At 41.5% G+C, this 27,682-nt stretch overlaps 1 protein-coding gene across 1 annotated transcript in view; it reads right to left on the bottom strand.

Annotated features, from left to right (window-relative positions):
- HTR2C (5-hydroxytryptamine receptor 2C) overlaps positions 1 to 27,682 on the bottom strand; it is a 130,993-nt gene that overhangs the window by 60,427 nt on the left and 42,884 nt on the right. The gene's annotated exons all lie outside the window — the stretch shown is intronic.

Genomic DNA, 27,682 nt, shown 5'->3' with positions numbered 1-27,682 from the left:
AAGAAAAGAAAAAGGCACCTTCTTTTTCACTGAAATCACAGTACACGCAAAATGCTCTACATCCCCATGCAAATGACATTCTCCTCCTCTCTCCTCCTGCTGGTTAGAATGTTCTCCAGACTGCAAGTAATTTATCTTATGGGGACAGACCATGCCTATAATTATGTAGGGGAAAAATCACATCAGTGTGTTCTGGCTGGTTAAAAGCTGATTATCGCTAATTAAATGTTTTGTGAAACCAGCAAAAGCAAGTCTGAAGAGCGAGACATGTTTCAGTTGATAGCCACTTCACAGATCTTCAGTCTCATACACAGTAGCAATTGTACGACGCTAGAAACTCCAACAAATGCTAATAGCACGGCGAAAGCGCACGATAAACTATAATCTTCAGTGGAAGTATTTGCACAGAGCTTGTATGCTCAGAGATGAAGCACAGGTGTCATTTAAAACACTAGGACCAAAATGATTAATCCTGCCATAATAAAGGAGACTATACTTTGTGTTTGTTTTGACAAATGCATGGTAAATCAAACCGGACATATATTCTTATCTGACACCATTGCTGCCAATCTTTCCAAATAAACAAACAAACAAAACCTGGGGGAGGAAAGACAAATCTTTGCTAAACTAGACCAGTATTTTTACATTTGTCTTCATCCCGCCGAGTGTCTTTGTGTGCAGGAGGCAAGCACAGCATGAATTCAGTGGCCCAAATCCTGTTCGCCTTACAGATGCAAGCTGAGCTCTGAGATGTCAGAGCTGCTCAGCCGCTGTGTCATGGAGATTTGTTTTCAATTTAGAGTTCCTAAAAATCTGTTTTTTCAATTGACAGATTCTTTTTTCATAAATCGTTTGAGGCCAGAAGGGGCCATTGGATCAGCTACTCTGACCTCCTGTATAAAGCAGGCCAGAGAAAAGAACAGGAGTCCTTGTGACACCTTAGAGACTAACAAGCTCAAGAACATAAGCTTTAATGGGCTAAAACCCACTTCTTCGGATGCATGCAGTGGAAAATACAGTAGGAAGATATATACACACAGAGAACATGAAACAATGGGTGTTGCCATACCAACTATAACGAGAATAATCAATTAAGGAGGGCTATTATCAGCAAGAGAAAAAAAACGTTTGTAGTGAGAATCAGTATCGCGACACCCATTTTTCATGTTCTCTGCGTGTATATATCTTCCTACTGTATTTTTCACTCCATGCATCTGATGAAGTGGGTTTTAGCCCACGAAAGCTTATGCCCAAATACATGTGTTAGTCTCTAAGGTGCCACAAGTACTCCTGTTCTTTTTGCTGATACAGACTAACACAGCTACCCCTCTGAAACAGGCCAGAGAGTTTCACCCAGGAACTCCTGCATTGATCCCAATAACTTTTTCTTAGGCCCCAGTTCAACAGGCACTTAAGCATGCTCCCTATGCTTAGCTGAATTGGGGCCTTAATGACTCCATTGTTTTGACCTCTGATCCCACACCATGAAACCAATGGCAATTTTGTCATCCACTGTGCAGGAGCCAGGCCTCTAATGAAATGCAACATTTCACAATCAGCAATGGGAAGGAACTATGAAAGAAGAGCACTAAGCAGCATCAAAAGGAAATACGCTGTTTTTGGCACATTTCTCAGCTTCTTGTCATAACCAACAACACGCAAGTGATATTACGTCATCATTTAAAAATATGGACAGAAAAGACTCTCTAACATACTGTTTGTATGTGATCCATCACTTCGCTATCCAAGGATCAAAAAGTTAAATGTAATTTACAGGATTAAATTAAATGTTATGTAAAAAATACGTGCTCAGAGTCTTACAATAAAATGTTTAGCATTCACAGTGGCTTGATTACTTACTAATGGGTCTCTAATGGAAAAACATTTCTTCAATGAGCAGAGTGTATAATGAACTCAGGTTTGCTTCTGAACTAGAGCGAATTACTTCCAAAGATCTGCAGACCTCAGAGTTAGGGAGAAGTCTGTGAAATTTGCACAGAAAATAGTAGTGCACCTGCACATGCAACTAACGTGATAAATCACCAGTAACCACTTATTTACTCAACTCTTAAAAAAATCCCCAGTGTCTTATAGCAAAATACTTCCACAACATTCACATTAAAATGATAAATGAAAATGGAGCTGACTACAAACTGCTTTCCTTCTGCTAAGGGAGCACTAGTAATGACATGCCACTTGGACTGTCTTAAAGCAGGGCATGAAGTTTTGCTCTGTCACTCACCCCCATTACAGTTAACAGGAATCTCCTGATGATCAGAAATTCAGGGGCCTTTCATCAGATACATACGCACAGCACTGAAACCAATGAGAACTGTGCACATGGGACTGATGGCAAGACGGGACTCCTGATGTAACAAGTGCTGATACATTATGTGCTACAAACTATTAACACTCCTAAATTAAACTTGCTCAACATGCTGAAAAAATATTTTTTCCCCACTTATTCTAGTAAATTAAAAAAAATTAATAGCCCCCCTGGGAAGTAGCCTGGTGACTCCACCAAACTCGATGGGGTTCTTTGCAGTGTTAATGAGATATTTAGAATGTCACAGAAATCTACCAGCAACACAAAACCCCAGGAGCGTTGATCGGTCTGACTGGAACATTAGAACCCAGACGTCCAGAACAACAACAACAAGGTCAAAGAGTCTGGGCTTTACAGGAGGTAACCATTTCTTGTACTAGAAATTGTACCCGTCCCATTGATGATTTGGGGCTCAATCCTGTAGGTGCTGCACACTCTGATCCCAGTCCTGGAAGTGCTAATGTAGGTACCTCATTTTAAGCACTTAAGACCCAATCCAACTCCTAATGAAATAAATGTGTCTCTTTCCACTGACTTCAATGGGAGCTGGACTGGCTGTGTAAGGATTTAGGACTAGTGTCTTACAGGACTAAGCCCTCTATACTTTCACATGAATTTGATTGGAGGCCACGTAATAGACAGCAGGATTATTCACTGTTGTGCCCTCAGTAACAACTCAACTTTCAAACAAGCACCGCAGGGTTTCCCCAATACAGCTCTGTTAGTTCTCTGAGCATTGTCTAAAACAGCGATACTCAGACCTCAGTGCTTCAGGAGCCAAATTAGTGATCAACAGTGCCCACAAGAGCCCCGGTGGTGCGAATCATTCTTTCATTTACTCTCTCTCTATTATTCTCACAGCAAAATGACAGACCAAGTGTTCCACAATTGGTTAATAACAGAGTAACAGCGTCCTGACTGGTTAATAACTTCGATGGGTTAAGAATGAAATCACACAGTGTTTTAATAGCCTATGCTGCAAAGAGCTGCAGACACTTGCAGGTTCCAAGCCTCAGTCTGACTGGTCTAGAAGAATGGGGCCCTAATCCCTGCCTGTGCTCCCCGAGGCTGCTGCAAGAGAGAAGGGCACCGGTAGGTTCTAAACATGCGGGTCACATGAGCCAGGACGACTTCAATAACACTCACGCTAGTAAAGGAAGCTGGAATTGCCCCTAATTTTAATCTGATAATAAGTGGGCCATGTTTATTGCTGCTACATTGTGTCACGTGATCCGATTAAAGTTCAGTAAATCACTCCACTGAGAGAGCAAACAAACACGCCTGAAAACGATCGGAAAGCAAGAACGACACCAGGTTAAACCGAGCCGTACAACCACCGTGAGATTATGTAGAAGTCACGTGCGGATGGTCTCATGACATTCAAGGCACATGATATCAAGAAGGCTGTTACAGAATGACGTCTCACTCTGGAAGGTATCAGAATAATAAGAAAAAGGCAACATTTTAGAATGGAAGCAGCCAAACAACGTCATCCTGGAAATGAATAACTTGGGTGGAAATGATGTCAGAGGCTGAATTAAAATTTCCCAGGGAGGAGAAGTCCTAAAGAGAAGTTAAAAATGAGAAGCAAAGAATCAGAAACTCAGTATTATTTTTCCCAATTTCCAATTTTATAAAAGCTCCCATCACATTAAATATCTTGGGCCCTAACATAATCCCAGCCCAACGTCCCAGGGAGACCAGCCTTTCCTACATGCCACAACAGGAGTTATAAACTGAGGAAGATTTCATGAAAAGAGGACGATAAATCAATCTTTACAGACTGAATGAGAAAATCTTCCAACAGGCCTTGAATACAAAGGCAGACATACTCCAGCAGGGAGCTCTACCATGGGTTTCCTGAAGCAAAAGGTCTCATCCCAAAACCAATCAGGACAGCAGGTTGGGATGGACACAAGGGGCAACTTGCTAGGTCGTATGTCCAACCACACATCCAGAGGACAATTCTTCCATGACTAACATTACACCACAGCAGGGAGGCTGCTATAGGCACACTCTGAGACTACACTGGAGTAGACACAAAGAAAAAAATCACTCACTCATTCCTCACTTTCAGTTTTCAAAATGAAGCCTCCGTTCTTCAGACACTAATGTGCTGTGAAACCTTGAGTGCACAGAGCCATGTTTGATTCCCCACCAAATACAATTTGCATTAAATAAAATGATTACAAATAGGAGAAAACCATTCATCAGAAAGACCCGAGGAAAGCAGACTTCCCTACTCGCCTTCTTGCTGCAAATGAGCTGATTGCACACACACAGATAGAGCCTTAGTGAGCCACTTTGTATGCAAAGTGTGTTTTCCAAATCTGGTGGAAATATATTCTAATTTCCTATAAAGAAAAATAATTGAACACTATAAAATCCACCTCGTCTTCTCAGCATTCTGCTTCTCTATACGTGTCAGCAGTTAGAACTGTACACATAATTATAGCAATAGAACAATTTGGCTACGAAATTCAGGAACTGAATTAAGGTTGGATTTAGGACTGGAAGGGTAAACAATTAACCCCACTCTCCAACTTCCAGTTTTGCTGAAAACATGGAATTGTTTCTTTTAAACTTGGCCCATTAGCCTGGCTATTATTAACAGGGACAAGGGAGAAGTCATTAGTACTCTAGCACAGAGGTTCTAACAAAACGGAAGGAAATGCACTGAACTATTATACCACCAAGGGACCTAAAATATGCTCAGTGTTTTTGGGGCGCAATTATGAAACCAGCTTTAAAACCTGTGGGACATATTTGTGCAGACTCTAGAATAGCTGAGTGTGCAGAACGTGGTGTGGAGTGCTTCTGAAAGTACTCCTGAATGACAAGAGTAGGAGCCCACAAGTTTCCCTTTCAAACCAACAAAGTTCTGCCCAGCAGGCCAGGCCACAAAATCTCCAGCACTTTCACTTGGTCTCTTTACACCGGAGCTGTCAGCTGGTGAGAAGATGGTAGCCTATCGGCACAAAGAACCAGGTGTATGGGGGAGACAGCCCTTAGGTTGTTGGGAGTCCCAGTCTCCAATGACAGCTGTTGCCTGTTGGCTATTGCATCTCATGGTCCCCATAAATGAAGTGAAGAGGCACCAGGTTCTGTAGAGTTCCAATCACACAGGGCTCCTCAGCCCCCACATCTCCATTTCCTTTCCCCCAAGCTCAAAAATCCTTAGCGTCAGCTGGGCAAGCTGTGCAGAGCTAGCATACATGGGAACAAGAGGTAAATACTTGCGTGTGACGCCTGCACCGCTGGGCACAAGGATGTGAGCCATTGGAAAGTAAAGATGCCACAAAAAAAGGGAGCACTGTTCTTAGCCCATAAAATGCTTCCAGGCTGCATTCATTTATTTTTGCTCTGTTCCTTGGCACTCCTTTTTGGGATTCCACACCTCCAGCCCACTGACCAGGAAAAATGCCATTTTGCCTGTGCATGAACATGTAGCAAAGACCATTACCCCTGCACGGCTTTGCACATGGGCTTGGTCCTGACCTTTCTAACCCTGGTTTTATTTATGCCAGCATCGCTCCACTGACATGAGCTGTTCTGAGGCAGCGTGTTCTATACTGGGCAGAGGGGAGACAATTGCTCACTCGGAAAAAGGAAACTCTGGAACCTTCTCACCTCAATATCTGATCCACTCTGCTCAATAACCAGTTCTTCTCACTCGCTTATCTAGACGTGACCTGAGGCAAATTTTGTCCCTCGCCAAAGCACCAGGGCAGTTTTGAATCCAAGTGCTAATATCTGTGTCATAGTGAAGGAGAGGGTAACAAAAATAGTTTGGGCTTGTTCTTGTTGCCACTGAAATCAAAGGCAAAGCCCCAATCAGCTTAAATGGACAGCTGGACCATTCTTTTCTGTAATACCACTGTTCTAGTTCAGGTTGCTAATATGTCCTCTTGTAACAGAAATGTCTTAGAAAAGTTATCGGGATGGAAAGCCATTTCAAAAATGCAATGTATTTTGACCTAGGCTATAGCTGACTGTAAGAATCTAGAGAGTGACAAGGTGGGTGAGGTAATTTGTGCAGAATTCATGTCCCCCACCGATTTTTTCCCCCTCAGAAAATAGATTCTGCCAGGGAGGCACTGCACTTACAACTTTCATCCACCAGGGACTGCTGTGGCATCAGAAAAGAGGGCAGCTGGCTCTGGGCTGGAGCAGCCAGCTGCTGAGAGGAAGGAGGAGAGGCTGCCTTATTCACAGCGCCCTGCCAGGGGGGCCAGGTAAGAGGAGTTGGGATATCGGGGGAACATACAGAATGGGGCACAGAGGGCTGCTAGGAGGTCATATAGAGTGGGGCAAGGGCACAGAAGCTGGGGGGGTGACAGTACTGAGCCAGGGGCTGAATGAGAGCGGTGCAGGGACACATGGGGACGGGGCAGATGTGCCTGACTGAATGAGAGAGGTTAGGGGTCAGCTAGGGTCTGCATGGGGAGGCGCCCCAACTCCCTAACAATCCCTCCCCCACAAATGCCCTGTTCCATACTTCTCCCAGCCACACCCAACAACCTTCCAGGCTCACTCCCAACCTCCTTCTCAGAAATTACTTTCCTCTCCCTCAGCTCCTCCATTACCACCGACTGCCCCCAAGATTTTGCACTGCTTCTGAGGTATGTGGGAAATACGGCTCTATATTGTAGTTTAAATGAATTATTACTCAGAGTTCTGTATTAATATGCCTAGTAAGGAATCTATTTGTCAAAAAACCTTTCCTGAATCTTTTTTGTCGTCTGGTATTATTACAGACATACTTGCTGACAGGTATATTGAAATAAATTACCAAAATAATTGATATGGGCAGGATTATATTGTGCTTTTTTGACAAATAAAATATGCAGAATTTTAAAATATTGTGTGCATAATTTTTAATTTTTTGGCACAGAATTCTCCCAGGAGTATTTATTGGACCAACTTGTGTTGATGAGAGAGACAAGCTTTTGAGCTTACACAGAGCTTTTCTGCAGGTCTAAGAACATATGTTAAGACAATACAGGAGACTTTCCACCTCAGTTCATTTTGCATAAAACATAAACCTTAACTGTATAGTGGGGCTGAAGGCTGAGCTTCATACGGAAAATCAGCCAACATCATTCAGCACCTAGAAATTAGGTTAATTTTTTTATATAAAACAAAAATTTAAAAATTGGTTTCTGGGTTGAAGCCATCAAATTATTTTCCTGCTGTATCTTTTCATCTCATGAGGTGAAAGGCCTCTGACTAATTCCTTCAGCTACAGTCTTCTAAGCACATCACTATTGCACAAAATAATTAATATTTTATTAATGAATTTTACATATAATTAAAAATTATCTCCATAACTTTAAACTAAAACTTCACACCTATCACAGATTTTGCTGAGTTAACATCAAAGGGAAGATGCTAGCTTTTGAGGTCTATTGCCAATTACAGATCAATAAATTATCATTATTTCTTAAAATAATTGTTTAGACATCAACAGAGCAAATTCTGTTCTGTGCCATTCTTCTTTTTGGTGGGAGTGGGTGAGTGACAAACACTAGAATTCTTTAATGTTCTAAGCCTGATCCCTTGTGTACTGAAGCTAGGGTAACGTTTTTGTTTGTATTCTATTGAGAATGTCTGAATTATTTAAAGTGAGAGTTTGGGAGGCTGCACATCAGAGAGGTTCTGGGAGACAGAGTCAAGGGAAAGCTAAAGTTACGTATGTGTCTCAGCCTGCAGTACTGGGGCTTTAGTAGGGATGGTGTGACTTTCAGGAAGTTCTGCCATTGATGCTCTGCCTCTAAAAGAAAATAAAGTAACTCAAACTTTCTTGGGATCAATATTATTTTTTCCGTAGATGTTGATATATTTGTCTTTAACTTCATGTCCACCTTTATAGCTTAGCAAAGATTTGCAGATCCTTATTTGCTCTGAAGGAAAACAGCGCTCTCATGATAAATTTTCAATAGTTTTCTTTGAAATGGACTAGATCAAAGCACATTAAAGAACTGTTAATGCACATCAGCAGGGTCCACATGGGCAGTTAATCCACACCAGGCTAGTGCAGGGTATATTCACACCCCAACTTCAGCAAACTAAACATTCGTGTAGACAAATCCTAAAACTAACCAAGGGCCCAAGATGCAACTTTATGCCTAAGTGTTCTCTTGAGGGTTTCCTGAATTGGGGCCTAGAAACTAGTGCTTGGTTTGGGTGTATCCTTTCATAGTATGTACTTGGCACATTCTCCAAAGTTGTTCGGCGCCACCAACACAGTCAGGAAGATAGTAGCAGTTCTCACAGAAGGTACAGCAGACAATCAATGTAAAGAACACTTAGCAGAATTTCAGGCACTCTTCACTGAAGAAAACTTTTTATCAAACGTTTTTTTCTTTCTAGTGCAACAAAGTATTATTTAACGACATGCACAGTAAACAAAAAAAAATCATTATTCGCTGCAAGGAGAAAAACAGATTAGTTTAAACCTAGGATCAGTTAATTATATTTCTTTGGGTCATAATTATGAATCACCATAATTCCTCCCCAAAACAAATAGCATTAATTTCCCTCTCCCTATCTTCCCTAATACTGTGTCAATATGACACTAATTTATTTTCAGCGACGGGGGTGCCTTCAAAACAAAAACTCACAGAAAACAGCTTAATCTATCCTCAGTAGGCCGGACTAGGGTCTCTCTCTCTCTCTCTCCTTTAGTTCCTAAACCTGAGCAATGTGGAACACCCCAAAAACATACTCAGCACCTATCACAATCAGGTCCTTAAAGATCACAAGTGGTAAATGTCCTACTCAGCTCAAATATATGATCAGTGCAGTGTTATGACTCAGGGTCTTATCTAACTTATTGCCGCTGATATTTACTAAACTGAGCATTGCTACCCCTTTTTTTTTTTTTTTTGCACACATTATCTAGAAGAATAAACCTGCTAACAATTTAATTACATCTCTTTTTTATATGATAGTCACCGTGGCTTGACATTCGCCCCTGTACAGAGTCAGGTCAAGGACACCATTCTGTTTGCCTTACCTGTTGCAGAGGCTTTGTACTGGACTTTTGTGTGAGGGGGAGAATTTCACTCCAAAAGTGTATATATGATATAGGACACTAAATTGTGATGGTTTGCAAAAAACCACTTGGCTTGTGAGCTGTCTCTGGCCTGATTCAGGAAGGCATTCCTAGTGAGGACAACACTTAAACATGTACTTCAGTCCCACTGAAGTCAAGAGGACTTAAGCAAATGCTTAAAGTTAATCAGCTTCCCTGCTTCAAGGCGTCTGGAGGATTCTCCTCTCTCTGTGACTGCAGGGACCCCAGTCATGCTGCCATTGGAGTGACTCTCCCTCAAGTACAGCCGGGTGGGACATTTGTGTTTCATGTTTCCGGAACGTGATGTTTCGCTGAAGCCAAAACCCTTTCGTAGAGAGGTATCAGTTTCCATGAAACTTTAATCAGGAAGGCTTTTGGGTCGGGGCAGGAGAATGAGAGACACGTATAGCTGGGAAGTTAAGGTGCTGGGATAGGTGAGACCAAGGCTCAAGTCCTGCTCTACTTGATTCGGAATGAAAAAGCTCTTCTCTGAATCAGGCTGAGCAAGGATTTGGCCACAGCTCGCCCACATCCCAGGCCAGCACCCTAAGCACTGGGCTACAGACACTCACTGATAGTTTTGTGGAAGGGTTTTGTTTTTATTCCAATGTGGAACAAAAACACATTTGGAAACCTTGAAAGTTGGCATGAAATGGAATTGTCGTCCTACGGTGAAGCTCCTACTTTCAAGTCCTTCCTTATCTTTAGCAGACACAGTCATGGTACATTTTTCAGATAATCTCCTTAGGGAATCTTCTGTGTTAGTTTTTCATCCCAAAGCTTTACTCTCAGTGTTGCCATATTAAAAAGCACGTTTCATTTTTTTCTGTTCAGCTCTGGCTCCCTCACACTCCTCTGCCATTAGCCAATCCGTCTTCCTTTCCGGTCTCCAGAACCTCCAGCTCCCCAGCGACTGTGTCTTGGGCTGGAAACCAGCTCTTGCTCTATCTGCTCCGGGAGGCCACAAAAATGTTCAAGCCCTCAAAAACGATTAGTTTCTTGTGTCTCTTGTCCTCTGAGAGGCCAATAGAAATGCCTGCCACCTGGAGTGAGGTTAAATGAAACCCAGATTTGTAAAAAACAACCCGAAGAGTTTGATTGGCATAGCTCAGATTTAGGATAAGCAGCTTGCTGGTGCTCTAATCTGTGTATATAAAATATAAAAGCCTATACCAGAATATACACTTACACACACATTTTAGGGAAGGATAATGAGGATTCATCTATCATTTCATAAAACCAGTTCCTCAGCTTTTGCACTGAGCAAGAGATCTGTTCAACATATTTCTGTTTGGGCCATTTTATTTTATTGGTCTCCACTCCAATTTTCTGTGCTTTCACAAATTATCCCAATTTTGAAACATCACTCATTCACTCTCTGAAGAAACAGGGAGAGAGCATGTGACTAAAATAATCTTAAATGTTCAAAAATATAATCTAGGTAATTGGTTTTCGGTATCCTCTCAACTATGCCATAACTTTGTGCATAATATGGGCCATATGCTGCCATGGCCACTGGATTCAGATGTCTTAACTTCTAGAACTTGAATTCTGTTAATTTTCACTGCTACAAGTCTCTAAGACTCTCAGCTAAATTTCTAAGAGATTGCTGCCTGCCAGGAGACTTTAGAGGGTTAAATTACTTCCAGTTCAAAAAAAAAAATTTTCTGAATGAGAACATCAACCTTTAAGGATAGTCACGAGGACATATTTCTTCTCTGATGGCGTAGTCAGTGGTAGGTAACTGAATCGATTTTACTGGGACAGTATTCTGGTGATTTCAGTTCGAGTGCTACCCAAAAAGATTGGTTATCTGAACTTGTGAACATACATGTTCTTCATCTACAACCACTTATTGTTTTGAAAAATAATTATTGCTAGATAAGGTGAGGCCCCAGATCCACCATAATCACTTGTAGGAAGCTGCACAGTGTCTCCTCAAAAATAAAGCTTAGAAATAGATCCCACTTAATAACCCTATCAAAATCTAACCTCGATTCATGTCATCCCAACCAGCCTTTGTTTGTGCCAAGGATTCCATGCTAACTAAGAAAAAACATCCTACATTCAGGTCTTTATTTAAGTTAAAATCCACAAATTAGTTATTCTGTTTGGCATGAAGCCTTAAAATAAACAATTTCCACATTGCTGGCTGTAAACAGATGTTCTTGTTGTGGTGTACGAATGCTGTTCAGTGCTGAAGACCTTTTAGCTACTCTTGCAGCCAGAAAGCTATCCCTCCACCCCCAAACTAATGGAGCTCTTTGTTGTTTGTCTTCTTGAAAAGATTAGGAAGTGAGGTAGAAAGAATAATGGTGTCACGTGTTCTCTCTGTCATTTCCTACAAACGTGCACTTGATTGTAACAGTTTCTGTTCTCAATTAATGTTGTTTCAGATGCCCAGCATATGTATAGCACCTCTAGTGTTGTACATTAATACTGTCACGGGTGCACTTAGGTTTCTCTACATTCTAATTGTTTTCATGCCAACTCTTGTTGCATCTTTTACTTAGATTGTTACTCATACTCCTTATTTCTCTCTGCTGTACCTTACATTTGAATGCACTGTCACATGGATTTCTCTAATTCAAGTCCTTGCAGAGGTGTTTATTTTAAACTACAAAATGTTTGATGGTTGTTTTCAGCCCGTTGTGACTGCAGGGTGATAACAGGGCTTATGTTAATCCTCCCCAGTTTTAGGTATTGCTTGGACTTCTTTAGAGAAATCAGATAAGCAGGAAGAAGAAAATAAAAAGGCAGCCACAACAAAGAATTTGTCTAATGAACTGGAAAATTGCTCACAGTTTTTACCATAAATGTAATTAAACCCTAGTAATGAAGTAAATATTCTATGACTAAAAGTTAATGTTATTCACAAAAATGCATGCTTTCAGAGCAGGTGACATTAAACAGGAGAAGAGATATTACTGAAAGAAGAAAGGGATTATTATATTTCCCTCTATTGTACTGCGTGTAAGAATCAGCAAACCATTAGAATCTGCAGCAACAACCGGCTAAAGACAACAACTGAAAGGCTAAAATTCCAGCATCAGTGCAATGCCAGAGACACCCTTCAGGCAGATGTGACTCTCTTACCGGGGCAGTTGTGGTCTAGGGACATGAATTTGGGGCTGAGAGCCAGGAACTGCTGATTGCTAATTACAGCTCTCCTAAGAGGCTGGCTCTGCATGTGTGTGGAATTATGCTGCCCTGCGGTAACCGGTCTAATATTGTGGATACAGGACTGACCAACTTCAAGCTGCATTAACTCCTGCTCAGTTTTCAGACTAGGAATCTGAAGGGTCAATAACAGACACAAGCCTTGTGCACCTCCCCTTGCCAGCTGGGGCGGAGCGTTGGTATGACCCTAAGGCGGGAGGGCATGATACCACAGAAGCAGCATTCCTCCGGTCCAGGCCCAGACATTTACCCCTTGGCTCCACCGAGACTCTTAAAATGTTCCTATAGACTTTGCATCAATATTTACACAGAGCTGATTCAGTTTCTAAAATCCCTTCCCCACATTTTTATGACAGTGTCTGATGGGAAGTTTTCCTAAGGGAGCATGCAGGATTATTGCTGGGAGCTTGTCACATTACCCACTAATTATTTGCACACTGGTTGCATAGCCCCATCACTGCACTGGCCACACAGTCTGAGGAGTGAGGGCACATTCACCTGCGCTAGACTCTAGACTATTAGGGATAAATAGTTCACCGTTTTTTTTTTGTTTTTTTTTTTAACTTCTGCCAAAAATGGTGACCCACAAGCATCCGACTTGGCTATATTACCCGCAGTCTGCCTCCTGAATGTTTGCTAGTCTAATGGGGAGGCATGCTGCACATCTTCAGGCTGTTGTTTATTACGGGCCTGGCTCCCAAAGGCAAAAAGAGAGAGCTGATTTTTATGCAAATTACGTGCAGCAGCTTTGGAAATCATTTAAGGGAGGAAATGGATCAATGGTATTAAAATAAGGCCAGGCTCCATTGCTTTCCTTCTGGAGCCACTTTCTTAGCGTTGTTTCCACGGCCAAAAAAACCCACAACATTATTGGGGAAACAACAATTAATTACATTTTCTCTTCATACTATCTATTATATTTTCTGAGTTGCAAAGTAATCAGCTCTCCTTGTCACTTGCAGGTAGGAGGAAGGGAACAGCTCTGCAGATTTCATGGCCTCTGTTGTTAATATAAAATAATTGAGATGAGATTATCATTGGGATATTAATATTTCTTCTCTCTTCTGGGATAATGGCCATGGAAAATAGAACTAGAGCTAAACTCTGCCCTCACTGTCACCCATCCAACCCCAATGCCTTCAGCTTCAGCATTCCTTGCCTCTTCTCCCCTCTAATGCTCTCTCGCTACTTCTTTGGGCCTTGCGGATGGTTAGTAAAGGAGGGAAGAGTATGGCCCTTTGGATGTTAGATGAAGCAGCGATCTGAGGAAAGGTAAGCCAGAGAATTGCTTGGAGATATTAAAAACTGAGAACTGTAATAATATGGCATGAGAGTCTTTAAAAAAGTCAAGGCAGTTTGTTCTGGGAGATTCATACCCTTTCAGGACCAGATGGATCAGTGTCATTGCAAATGCAGAAAGCCAGTGCTGCTTTGATTTTAACTACATAGCACTTGGTTACTACAAGACTAAAGGAAATCCTAAGAGATAGATGGAAAAGGAACCCTTAACTCCCGGTCTAATAATGAAGACCAAAAGGGCAATGTTAGACAGGAACATTACAGAGCTAGTCTTTACATCCTTTGGGACTTGTTCACACTTTTGATTTTAATAAATTGAGAAGAAAGAGCAGACTCTGTTTTAAGAACTGGGTATTTTCAAAATTCTGTCTCTTTCATGCACTAGGCACGCGAGATCATGCTTTATCTTTTAATTCAAAGCATTCCCCACATTTGTTCTTAAACTGCGTTTTTAACATGACATTAAAGTATATTTTGTTCTTCAACCACCTTAATTCCTTCTTTAAGTTCCAAATTCCATTCTCTGAAAGCCCAGTCTGATGATTAACCCAAAGTCCGACACAATATATTTCTTCTTATCAAGAGAACAACAATGCCAGACGATATCTGTTCAGATACCTAACACTGCTAACACGAAGCAAACAATAGTTAAGAAGATGAAATTAGGTTGAATATTACCCAGAGAAATGAGAACTATCGGCTGACTAAAACTCATTAAACAAACACAGGGAAGGCTTTGCCAAGTTGGTTTTATCAGCTTGAATGTGCATGCTGGAGCAGCCTGGCTCAATGGAAGGGCCACGACTCAACTTTCTTTGATCCCAAGGCAATCACAACATAGGATGGGGAAACAAAGAGGAAACCCAGCGCGATGCGGCACAAATACATCCTAGCAAGAACTGGGAAGAGCTCAGGAAACAGGGACAGAGCAGTATACACCGAAATAGATGCAGCTGGGTAAATACATGCTTTATGTGTGAAAATCTCATTGTTGTCTTTGTCTCCCGAAAACATGTTATGCCCTAAGGGCTTGATTTTGCCCTCAGGCATGGGAGCAAGTCACATGTATAAAATCTGCTGCTGATGATGGTTTTGTAGCATATGGTAGGGTTAGCTGGGTCTGGAACACGGAGCAGCAATGGGGAACTTGTCGCCCTGTCCCCATGTGTGGCCTCAGCCCCCCAGGCTGTCCCTGTCCCTGCAACCTCGTCCTCTCCCATCCCCGTGTTTCTAATTCTGCCCTCTCTCTTCTCTCACATGCCCCAGTTTGTTCCCATCCCTCTGCCTGTGCCCTTCCCTCCACACATCACCCCACGCTCTCAGCTTTTCCTCCCTCCTCCTCTCTGCCCTGAGGAATACCTAGTCCTTTTGCAGCTCCCCCTACCATCGCCTCTGCTCCCCACCACTTCCCCACTCCCCTCCTCCTCTCTGTCTGCCCTGCTTCTTCCTCTGCCCTTCCCACCGCAATGTAACAGGAGGAGGAGCACGCTACAGGGTGCTCCCATATATTCGTTTCCTGCTCGTTAACAGGTATCTCACATTACAGCTTAAAGATGCCACTGCACCCCTTCTCTTTTTAGCGCTCCCCCCAAACCAGCAAGAGTTCTTCATCCCTACACCCAGATTTGACCACCCTGGTCAACGGCTCTCCCTGAAACATAGGCTTCCTGCAGAAGTCCAAAATGATCTTTACTTCCTTTTATCTTTTTCCTCCTAAAGTTCACTTCCTTGTTTTCAGTCTCTTGCCATCTTGCACCGACTCCTTCCGTGTCTCACTGCCCATTTCCATCTGGATAGATTTTCATTACTCAATTACACAGTATGTCACCAATGTTCTTTCCATTTTCACTATTACCAGAGCCGGTTGAATGCTTTCATGATATTCCCCCCCCCCCCCAACAAAAGTTGAGACTGAAGACCCTCCATTTTTCGTTTAGTTTTGGTTCATTTAAAAAAAAAAAAGTCAATGAAAACCGGCATGAAAAAAATCTCCAGTGACACAACCATTTTGTTTTTTGCTTTCAATTTTTTCTCTTGGAAATTACCACGTTTCAACCAGTTCTAGTATTATTTAAGTTCTCCTACTACTGATTTTCTTAATACGATAAATTATATTACAAAATCATTAGCAGTCAGAGTTCCTGAGCTTTTTACCTATTTTCCCCTGTCGTTATCTAATTTCAGTTCAGGTTGTTACCACTTCATGCATGATGTAATTTGCTTATAATTGTCATTAAGCTCAAGCAGGAGACCTGGCTATTTGCACTTGTGGTAATTGTGTATCTGTATCTCATTCACCCCTTTGAACGAATGTAATCCTCAGCAGCAAGTGTTTTTCCATCTGTTCCATTTTCTAACAAAGCATTGTGCATTTTGACAGCACTGTTTTTTAATTCCATCATCCTTCATGAGAGAAGACGCTTTAATTTGGAATGCCTCCTGTCTCCGGCTGTTGCTCACAAACAACCCAGACAGAAATTTTCATCTCATTTCCACCAGTGTACATCAAGAATGGCTTCCTTAAAGCTAATGAGTCTGATTCGCCTCATGTCAGTGTAAATACACCGATTTCAGTCTAGTCACTCCCGATTCATAATGGAAAATCTGTCGTGAACGAGATTAGAACCAGACTCTTCACTTACAGTGATCATTTAATCTTAAAATTATTTGACAATTTTAACACATCATCTGTGAAAGAGTCAGGCTGTGTAATATGTCCAAAGCAAGAAGAAAGAAGCCCACTGCTATGACATAACAGACACGTAGGCACATCTGGGCAGGGTTGTAACAATGCTATATTATGTAAAATGGTAATTGTGATGAGTGGAACCACACAACACACACACACACACACACACACACACATAGTATTTGCTGTAATAATTTCCATGGAAGCGAATTGCAATGACACAAACAATTGCATATGACACCAGTAGATGAGGCAGGCAAAAGGAAGAGAAGGAAGCTGAATATAATGGAAAATATTTCTGTTTTTATACCTATAACTTCATAATAGGCAACGAGAAGAAACTCAATGTAAAAATTCAGTAACAGAACCATATCCCAGTATGGTAATATAAAATTACGCCAGCAGGCAAAACCATGTGATGTTTCAGGGGGTGAGGGGGATGGAGGGGAGGTGTTTGACACTTGCTTTGTGCTCAGGCTATACAAAAAATACACATGAAAAATGACTTCAGTTTGAAAGAGTAGAGAGAAACCTGTTCTCATGGTCTGAACACAGGACTCAGGGTATCACATAATCCCAAATTCTAATCCCAGTTCCATCACTAACTCTTCTATGGCCTTGGGCAAATCACTTAACCTATCTGCCTCTAGTTCCCAACCAGCAGAATGGGAAGAATAATTCAATTAAATTTACTTCCCCCACATGGATGCTGTGAAGAGTAATTAAAGGAACATCGTGAATTTGGGAATCTGGTTAATTACAAAAGTGAGCTTCAAGTAATTTCTTGCCCTGTACTTGTCCCTGACCTCCTCTGCCAGTTTTGGTGGTTTTACAATCACATTTTCCAATTTGTTTATAAAGAATACATCTCCCTTTTTCCTGTGTGAAAGACCAGAACAAACAGCAGAGGGCCCTTTGAGATTCATAGATTACAAGGCCAAAAATGACCATTGTGATCATCTAGTCTGACCGCCTGTATAACGCAGGCCAGAGACCTGCCCCAAAACAACTCCTAGCACAGAGCTCTTAGAATAACTGCCAATCTCGATTCAAACATTGTCAGTGATGGAGAATCCCCCACAACTTTTAATAAGTTGTTCAAATGATTTATTACTCTTATTGTTAAAACTTTATGCCTTATGTCCAGTCTCAATTTGTCTAGCTTCACCTTACAGCCATTGGATCATGTTATACCTTTCTCTCCTAGCCTGAAGAGACCATTATAAAATATTTATTCCCCATGTAGATACCAACACACTAATCAAGTCATCCTTTAACCTTCTCTTTGTGAAGTTAAATAGATTGAGATCCTGGAGTCTATCACTATAAGGCAGGTTTTTCTAAATCTTTAATCATTCTCGTGGCTCTTCTTTGAACCCACTCCAATTTATCAACATCCTTCTTGAATTGTGGATACCAGAACTAGACACAGGATTCCAGCAGTGGTTGCACCACTGCCAAATACAGAGGTAAAATAACCTCTCTGCTCCTATACGAGAGTCCCTGGTATATGCATCCAAGGATTGCATTAATCCTTTAGACCACAGCATTGCATTGGGAGCTCATGTTCATGGTCAATTATCCACCACAACCCACAAACCTTTTTCAGTGTCATTGCTTCCAAGAATAGAGTCCCTCCATTGTCTAAGTATGGCTGACATTCTTTGTTCCTAGGTGTATACATTTACATTTAGCTGTACTAAATTCATATTGTTTGCTTGAGCCCAACTTACCAAGTGATCCAAATCGCTCTGTACCAGTGGCACCTCCCTTCATGATGTACCACTCCCCCAATTTTTGTGTCATCTGCAGACCTTATCAGTGATGATTTTATGTTTTCTTCCAGGTCATTGATAAGAACATTAAATAGCGTAGGGCCAAGAACTGATCTCTGAGGAACACCACTAGAAATACACCTTGTTTACAATTACATTTTGAGATCTATCAGTTAGCCAGGTTTTAATCCATTGGACCCTGACTGACTGACTGGGCTAGCAAATGCACAAAGTAAACAAACTGAATAACGGGAGATGGAAGTGTGGTACTTAAGTGCAAAAGGGGTTCTTTAAAGATGAAAAGCACTACACAAGTGTTAAGTATTATTAGTAATAATACATATTAAATGTGGTAGAGATGTGTTCCTTAACACAGCTGAGTAACTTGAGACAGACCGGTTTGGACAAACATCTGAGCAAACTGCACTGTCTCCCAAAATACAATCAGAGCCTGAATCTTTGGAGACCTCTCTTAAGGCTGCTTAGCTCCATTCTGGTAGTACAAAACAGGCTTCCAGTCAGCCTACATGATCAGCTGCAGATTCCCCGTGCACAGGGGGGATCCTCCCGCAGCACGGCACTGTTGTACCACACTGCATGCAGACTTATTCAGCTCTGTAGCTAGAACAATTCACATGCCTGCAGAGTCCAGGTTTTGTGCCATTTCCAGGGGCCAGTTGTGAGGAGCTGGGTAATTGGCATGCCAGGTCCATTTTTCCTCAAGGCTGCTCCCCCTTTCTATCCTGCAACTCCTGAGACATGGAATCTAGTGGTGTCTGGTGCACGTACCCCTCACCTGGAACCAGAGAGCATCCCCAAAACCTTACAGCTCCGGGGATGGGCTTCGTTCACGGCTTGTCTTCACAGCAGAGTTAACTCAGGCTCTAATTCAGGTGTTGCCCCTAACCTGGCTGTGATCCACACACAGAACTCCCTTATCTGAGCATGATGGTGCTTTACACCCAGCCTAGCTGGCCTGTCCTGGAATACAGCCTAAAGCCCAAGAGCTGTTAATATTTGGGCTGGTAACCTGCTCGCCTTGCAGAGTAGACACAAGCTAAACCACTTGGGTGCAGATAATCCTCCAATGCCTCTTCAGATTCCCCCACCCCCAGGGGACGAGCTGGACAGTCAAGTTCTCCCACAATTCACTGGGAAAGAACTTAATTGACTGCAGCACAAAGAATGATGAGATGTGCTTTCAGAAGTCTTAGCCCCACACTTAAGTGAGTGCAGCACCAATGGAGACTCAGCAACTCGGGCAGTTCTTTGCAGTGTGACCACTCACACCCGAGCTAGGCTAATACAGGCGCTGATCAGTTAAGTCTGACATGAACACATACCTTCAGAGAGCATTCTGGGCCTTCCCCTTCCCGTTCCCGTTCACAAGAATGCAGGACAGGCCAGAATGTGGCTGCAAACACTTTGCTGAAATAATACAAAGACTAAGGCAATAATAGCTGAAACCCAGGAAATAAAAAAAAATGAATATTAACTTTATTTTATCATAAAAACATGAGTTATTGCTATGTTGCCAGCTTTAACTATGAATTTCTTGGTTTCTCCTTCACTTCTCGCTCTCTGGCCCCTGCATCTACCATCTGAACTAATCCCCAATATAATCTCTTTTAATTCAATTTTTTTACTTTTCACAGAGCTCTAGGGATCAGTTTCACAGTTCAAAATTATTTGGCATTGGTTTGCTTAGCAAACATGAAAGTGATTTGTGCTAATTTTGTTCTCTTTATGAATATATGCAGAAATAAAGATCAGATCTAATTTGGACTCTATCCCAGATAAGACTGGAATACAAAATGGCTGAAACAGAGTGCGAATGCCAACCTCCAGCACAAACGTGCTCAAAATATAGTGAGGAAGGGAAGGCAGTCTTGCGAAAGAGTAAAGCAATGACTGTTCAGTGGCATTTTATGGCAAAGGCTGGAAAATAGGATAGAGGCAAAGGATAGAGGCAGAAAGAAGAAATTAAAGGGAGATCAAAGTTGGGGAGACTAATGGAGAGTAAAACAACCCGTGTCCCAACTGACAGTTTGAACAGACAAACTAGCATTTAGAATTTATTCCATTCTAAATAATCCAAAAGCCACTAATTTGCCATTTTCTTTTTTAAAAGAACTTATTCCTAGAATAGAAAGTTAGAAATTAGATAAAAATTGACAGGAGCATTAGATAACCCTTTTCAAGAGGATGAACAATTATTGTACTTTGGGTAGTTGAAATAATACTGCAAATCAAAGACAAGCTCTAGTTTGTATGAACGATTGATGCAACAGGATCAATATCTTCTTCCAGAACTGATGTCAGGCAGAGTGTCAAGAAACAAGTGGTCAAATGCACTTTTAATAAACTCAAATAAAGAACAATAATGAAACTATCAAAACAACTTCTATACAAATCAGGCAGTGTCTGCACTTTAACTGCTGAAACAATGGCAACGGAACCCTAATCGAGTCAATTTTCTCCTGAAAATGATTACTAAATTGCTGACGTTTTGTCAGCCAGGTGATATCAATGTGAAAAGCTCAAAGTTAAGGAGGTAACTTACTATCTATTGTCTCGGGAAAAAACAGGCTTTTATCTTTTGTTGTGTAAAGTACATCTGGGAGAAAAAAGCCATTCTACCAGCAGCCAGGCAAAACTCATGCAGCGTCCAAGGAGGGAAATGAGTCCAGCTGTTTCCAGCGTATGGGTTCATTAGTCCTATGGGTTTTGACTCTCATTGGTTTTAGTAGCGCTGTGAACTAAATAAATTTGGGTGAACTCCTGGGTTTATTAAAGCCAATGGGAATTTTGTGTCTGACTTCAGAAGAGTCAGAATTTCACCCTTTATGGTTAGTGTGACAAGGAGATAAGCAGGTGTTTGAATGTAATGGACATGCAGGATTCTCCATTCCTTGAACTCTTTAAAGCAACATTTGGTGTCTTCCTAAAAGATGTTCTAGGCTTGATGCAGAAATTACTGGGTGAGCTTTTATGCCCTGTTATTAAGGAGATCAGCCTAGCTGGCCTTAAAATCTATGAATCAAATCAAAAGAAAAGCCAAGGAATAGAACCCAACAGTCCTGACTTCCCGTCTCATTCTCCACTCTCTGCCTACATTAGCTAAAGTTAAGGCTCCTACCTATCAGGAGATCTGAATTAGAAATACTGCTATCAAAATCTCCACCCACAGTCTAATATTTGACAATGGCTAACTCCTCTTGACTTCCATGGATTGTATCCTACAGTTTAATTTTCCAAAATGCTAAACAACTATATCAATGAAATAATCACAGTCACAGCTAAGATCTGGCAGCATGACTAGCAACTTAAGCACCCTTACACCAGATTGTGTAACTTTCACAAATCCACAATTCAACACATTGTAGATATTCTAGACATGAAATAGCGTATTATTTACATTCATTAAAAGGTATAATAGACTTCCATGTGGGACTGGGCCAAAAAAAATCTCATCTTATTTTTAAATTAAACCGGCATTGTTTTCTCTCTCATACACATTCTGTGCTAGAGGGAAATTTACCTATAAAGGTCAAACAAGTAAGAAACACAGAGTCTGAGTAACTGAGTTCTATCCAGCTGAAGAAAGTATCTATCCACTCCAGGCTGTTTGTGAAGCGGGCCCAGAGCATGGAGTGCTCATAAATGCATAGTTTCTCCGCAGATATTCTGCTCACAGCCCCCACTAGTCTGTTCAGCCCCAATATCGGGATTAATTAGTGCATGTGAATATCAGTCGTAGACCATAAATTAGCCTGCTGCATCAGAATTCTAAAGTAAAACTGGGTAGACTAATAATTTGAATGGCCCAGCCTGTGATCAGTACGTGGAGATAGGGAAGACAAACACCCGGAACTATCCAGAACCCAGATATCCAGAAAATCCTGAACCTTGGTGGGTGGTGCTGAAGTCCAGTGGCACAAGCCCCATCTCCAATCATAACATACAATTTCCCTACACAAAACTGCTTTTCCTGTTAGGCCTCAAATTCAGTAAAAATCTTGCACTGCTGATACAACTAAAATTAGATCAGTGATAAAGATACAGATACTACGCAAGTCATCAAACTTGGATCTTTGTGAGATGTTGACTAACTTGAGATGTTGTAAAGATGCCTGGTGTTCAGAAGCACGAAGCACCCATCTTCTGAAAATCAGGACCATAAAAAGTATCTCAAAGGTGGACACCCAAAAATGGAGACACCCGAATTGCGAGTGTTTTCTGAAAAACTTGGCCTCTACTTTTAGCATCTAGATTCTGCCATCCCCCTATTGTTTCACATCTCAGCATCCTCTGCAGTGACCTGATGTTTGAATAAAAAGACAAAGAACCAAAAGTTGATTTAGGAAGATGTAATTCAGTGTGATGGATGGACCTTAAAAGATTTGTACATGTGGCTCAGGTTCGATGCTTATCTTATGTTACCCAAACCGCCTGGGTTTACAAATTTCACCCAAAGTGAATTTCTTCTGAGATTTCCAGTGCTTCCTGGTGCTAGCTGGGTCAGAAGTACCACTGGAACCCTCTCTCTAAGGTATATTGCACAGCAATATGTGACTACGTTTTCAGAAACCGAAGCTAGAGTGATGCCCACAGGTTTCTACACAGGAATGCCACCTGAAACTGTTCAACCCACTTGTCAGCGTGTCTTACACATCCCACTCTGTGCCCAATCCACAGAGGATGACAGTCTGTTGCAGATTTAAGCTAGCAACCATGGCTCTTTATCTGAAGGGGAACACTCTTGTGCTATTTGCTCTAGACATCTCCGGTTCAAATACCCAGATGGCCAAAATGGCCCTCTGTGGCTGGGGGTTGTAATCTGAGTGTGCAAAAAAACATTCAAGTCAAGAAAGTGGTACAATTTCGGAGGATGGTGGAAACTCCTTTGAAAAATGTATCCCATCAATGCCAAGATGAAACACCAGAAAAAAAGAAGCCAACTTTTTGGAACTTCAACATTCAGCATCCTGTCCTTGTGGGCTTAGTTGGGTTTGGGCCAAATCCCGAACTCCTAAGAGCAGACGGACGGGTCATGGGAAGGGAACATGCGCACGGGGGGGGGGGGGGGGTCCTCGCCCAGGTAACGCACAGTCTAAGAGCAGACAGACGGGTCATGGGAAGGGAACAATAAAAGGAATTTTCTATATGAACCAACAAGATGCACTGTGGGCACTCTTAAGAGTTCCGCATTAACAAGCTCGTCCCGTTATCAGGAAGGGCATGAAAACAAGTGAAGAAAACATGGACACAGTTTGAAGTCCAACAGGAAAACTACCCACCCAATGAGACTGGCAAGTCTTTATTCTTGTCTGGCAATCAGTACCTCTTCTTTTAAATGCCTATTCTCCACACATAGAGAAATTGCAGATGTCATCAGACCCTAACAGAGATGCCAGGCATAACAGTTTTTGACAAGACATGATAGAGTGCTCAAGTCAGCTCTCCAGCTTCTGTAAACCAACAATAAACAACAACTGCTTTACTGAACGGACCAACTGCAGTAGAAGAAAATTCTTCTCCTTATTACATGTCCTGAGGTGGTATTTAAGGAACATTTCCCAAGATCTGTCCCAGGCAGCCACTGGACTTCGTTTCTGTTTCAGACCTGGTGATATCTTTACAGCAGAACATGGTCACTGACAAGAGCTTTCAGAAAAATTAGCTGAATCAATATCGTAGTATGTATGTAGTCCATATACTTCCCTTTGGATTTTGTTTTCTTCCATAAGATAGACTCTGAATTAACTCTCCAGTAAAGAATCATGGCCGGCGGCAGTAAAAAGAAATGAAGTGTAAGCCTCGGGAGTTGTAATCCCTCTAAGCTATTGCCTAGGTCTGTTTTCATTCCTTCCTCACGAGATCTTTTGAGTGCTATTCATTTTAGAAGTTTTAAAAGAAAGTGCTAATGTTTTTATTGGAAGCTTTTAAAACCTTTAGTGAATGTTACAGTTTTTGGAAGGGTTCCAAGATTTCCCGTAGGGATGGTTTACAATCAGTCTAAACGTCTACCTTACTTCTCTCCTCACTCTCTATCGCACACCAAGAATTTGTAATCAACCACTCCGCAGAATGACTTGTTTTCCAAAGGGGATTGTTCCAGATTATTTATCCAGTTACAGAGACTGTACAGAACCTGGATAGGATTAACACAGGAAAATTTTTCTTCTATGTAAATTATTTGCAAATATTTTTTTAACCCCCATATTGTAGCCATGGTAACAGAGCTGTGCAAACTATTTTCCTCAAAATGGAAAACCCTGAAAAAATGCACTATTTTGAGTTAAAAATGCAATTTCCTCTGAAATCTTTTCTATCAGCAAATATTTTGCTGAAGTTTTTCGTGTTTTTTTTTCTTTCACTATTGGTTGCCAGAGGAAATGCCAGGGTGAGTTTTGTGGTTCAATTTCAATTTTCATTCTGGGTGGCTGAGTTAAGTCTCACGGTAAAAGTCACAGAGTATTTCTGCAGGTTCCCCGATTGGCTGAGGCTACCTGATTGAGCTCAGGTGGGCCAGCAGAGTCTATTTTGACTTGTGGAGCGAGGCTTCGGTGGGATGGAGGAAGGAGACATGCTACCAAAAGATGCCATGGCTGGGAAAGGGCTTGGCTCTGCACCCCAAAGTCATTAGCAGACCTATAACTTCGCCTACCTAAGAAAGTACGACTAAGGTTTCTGTGAGAGGCCCTCTGGAAGACAAGGAGATTGGATGGCTACAGGGCCAGACTGGGCCTCATAGACTTAGTTTAAATAAGCAGACACATTTTGGGATGTTTCTCCAAACCGAACATCAGCCCTTTTGTGATCTGCCCATAAACTAGTTTCATAAGATTTTTCCCAGTCTTCAGGGCACTTCAGGGCCTTTATTGGTAGCATTGCGATTGGGAGGCTGCTTGCTGTGGTTTTCTTGTCCATTATGTAGCTTTTCTATTCTGAGGCACTGGTTTACCACGCCCTTTTGTATGTGGCTTTGCAATGAGAAGGCTGGTTTAGTGTGTGCGCTCGGATGCATTTGGCATTTCTTTCAATTTGTTGCCCTTGTACTCTTAGATGTGCAACAAGACTCACTTAGAGGAAAAGGAAATGACTAGTTCAGATTGTGAATTACAGCTGACAAAAGAAAATATGAACAATATAAAATACCCATCCCCACAGTCCATTAATCCAAGGTTGAAATCACCTTTTCATGTCCCATTCTCTAGTTTCTATGTAGCTCAATAACAGTTGGCTTGGGCTCAAGATCACCACTCACCTCCTTTCACAGTCCATAAATTCATAGATTTTGAGGTCAGAAGGAGCCAGTAGGATCATCTCGTCAGATTTCCTGCATAGCGTGGGCCACCGAATTTCATTAAGTGATTCCTGGAGCCCAGAACTCCAGGCTGAGCTAGACCAGATCTTCTAGAAAGACATCAAGAAATACATCAAGATTTCAAGTGGCACAGAATCCACCAGGGACCTTGGAAGGTTGTTCCAATGATTAACTACCCTGACTGCTAAAAAGGTGTGCTTTATTTCTAGTCTGACTTTGTCCAGCCATTGGAGCTTGTTATGACTTTGTCAGCTACACTGAACAACCCAGAAATCTTCAGATCTCATCAAAAATCCTTCCCCATATAGGTACTTATAAACTATGAACAAGTTACCTCTTAACCTTCTCGTGGATTGAACTTTGTTAAACTCTCACTATAAAGCAGGTTTTCCAGACCTTGAATCATTCCTGTAGCTCTTTTCTGAGCCGTTTCCCATTTGTCAACATCCTTTTCAAAGTGTTAAAACCAGAACTGGACACTATATTCCAATCATGGTCTCACTAACACCTCATATAGTAGTAATACCATATCCCTACTCCTGGGCAAGATTCTGCTATGCACAACATTCAAGTTATAGCAGCGTACTGGGAGCTCATGTTCATTTGGTTGCCACCATGACCCTGAAATCCTAGAAATGTAACCTACATCTCTTCCTCCTAGACATATTGCATTTGCTGTATTAAACTAATGTTATTCAAGTGAGCCAGTTTACCAAGGGATCCTGATTACTCTGTAAAACTGCTCTGTTCCCATTATTACTTATCACTTCACCAAATTTTTATATCATCTGCAAACTTTGTCAGCAATAATTTTATATTTTCTTCCACATGTTTGATAAAGATATTGAATCACATTCGGTGCCACTAGAAATACCCCAACTGGACGATGATTCACCAGTTACAACTACTTTTTGAGATCTCTAGTTAGCCAGTTTGTAGTCTATTGAATATGGGCTACAATGTGAATTTTTATTGGCACGTCATATGGTAGTAAATCAAATCCCTCACAGAAGTCTAAGTATATTATGTGAACAGTTAATTTTGTAACAAAGCTTGTAAGCTCATCCAAAAAACAGTATCAAGTTTGTTTGACAAGACTTATTTTCCATAAAACCATGTTGTATAGCCAGGAAATTAAGGATAGCTTGGTGTTCTCCATTCTTCATCAACTATTCCCAAACCTGCACTGTTCTGTCTACCCTCTCACCTGCTATCAGCTACATGCACAGCATCCTCTCTCTTCCTCACCTCTGCTGCAAAGGAAGTCTGTGTGAATGAGTATTTGTTTACCCATGTAAATTATATGATTCTCTCTCTCTACTATGCTCCATTCTCTCACTAAAAGAAAACAATTAAACGTGACTACTGTTCCTTCTGCTTCTCCCCAACATTTTGTGGGAATGAAATTGTGCACAAAAATGTTTTTTGGAAATTTTAGCCGGTTCAGTGAGAAAAGTACACGTTGACATAAAATTGCATAGCCCAGTGAACTTTTGGGTGCACAAAATCACCTAGAATGGGATAGACATTTCTTTTTGCTTAGAACGTCACGTTTAACCCCGACCAAATCCTTATTTCTACACAGTAAAATGTCTCAACTATTTTATTTCACTACCAGCAATAAAGAAGAGTGAGGTTAGAATTCTACATTGTATTTTCTCAAAATGTTACCCTAATTAGCAGGCCTTGGATATTTGGTGGGAAATTACCTGCACATGGCTGCAGCCAGAGTAAATTAGTCACAAAGGCGCCGTTTAGCTTCAAGAAGATTTCGTATCAATATAAAAATATGTATTTGCCATAAGTTACCAGAGCTATTATCCTTTGCAAGAAAAACACTCAGGACATAACAGGCGTGGCGAGAAACATCTTCTTACACAATACAAATTTCTGTGCTGATCTAATAAATATAGAATAATAGAAGATCAGGGTTGGAAGAGACATCAGAAGGTCATCTAGTCCAACCCCCTGCTCAAAGTCCAACCCCAACTAAATCATCCCAGCC

This window comes from Trachemys scripta, chromosome 9 (genome assembly GCF_013100865.1).
Source record: "Trachemys scripta elegans isolate TJP31775 chromosome 9, CAS_Tse_1.0, whole genome shotgun sequence".
NCBI classification, from domain to species: domain Eukaryota; kingdom Metazoa; phylum Chordata; order Testudines; family Emydidae; genus Trachemys; species Trachemys scripta.
This window is presented reverse-complemented; position numbering and strand designations above follow the sequence as displayed.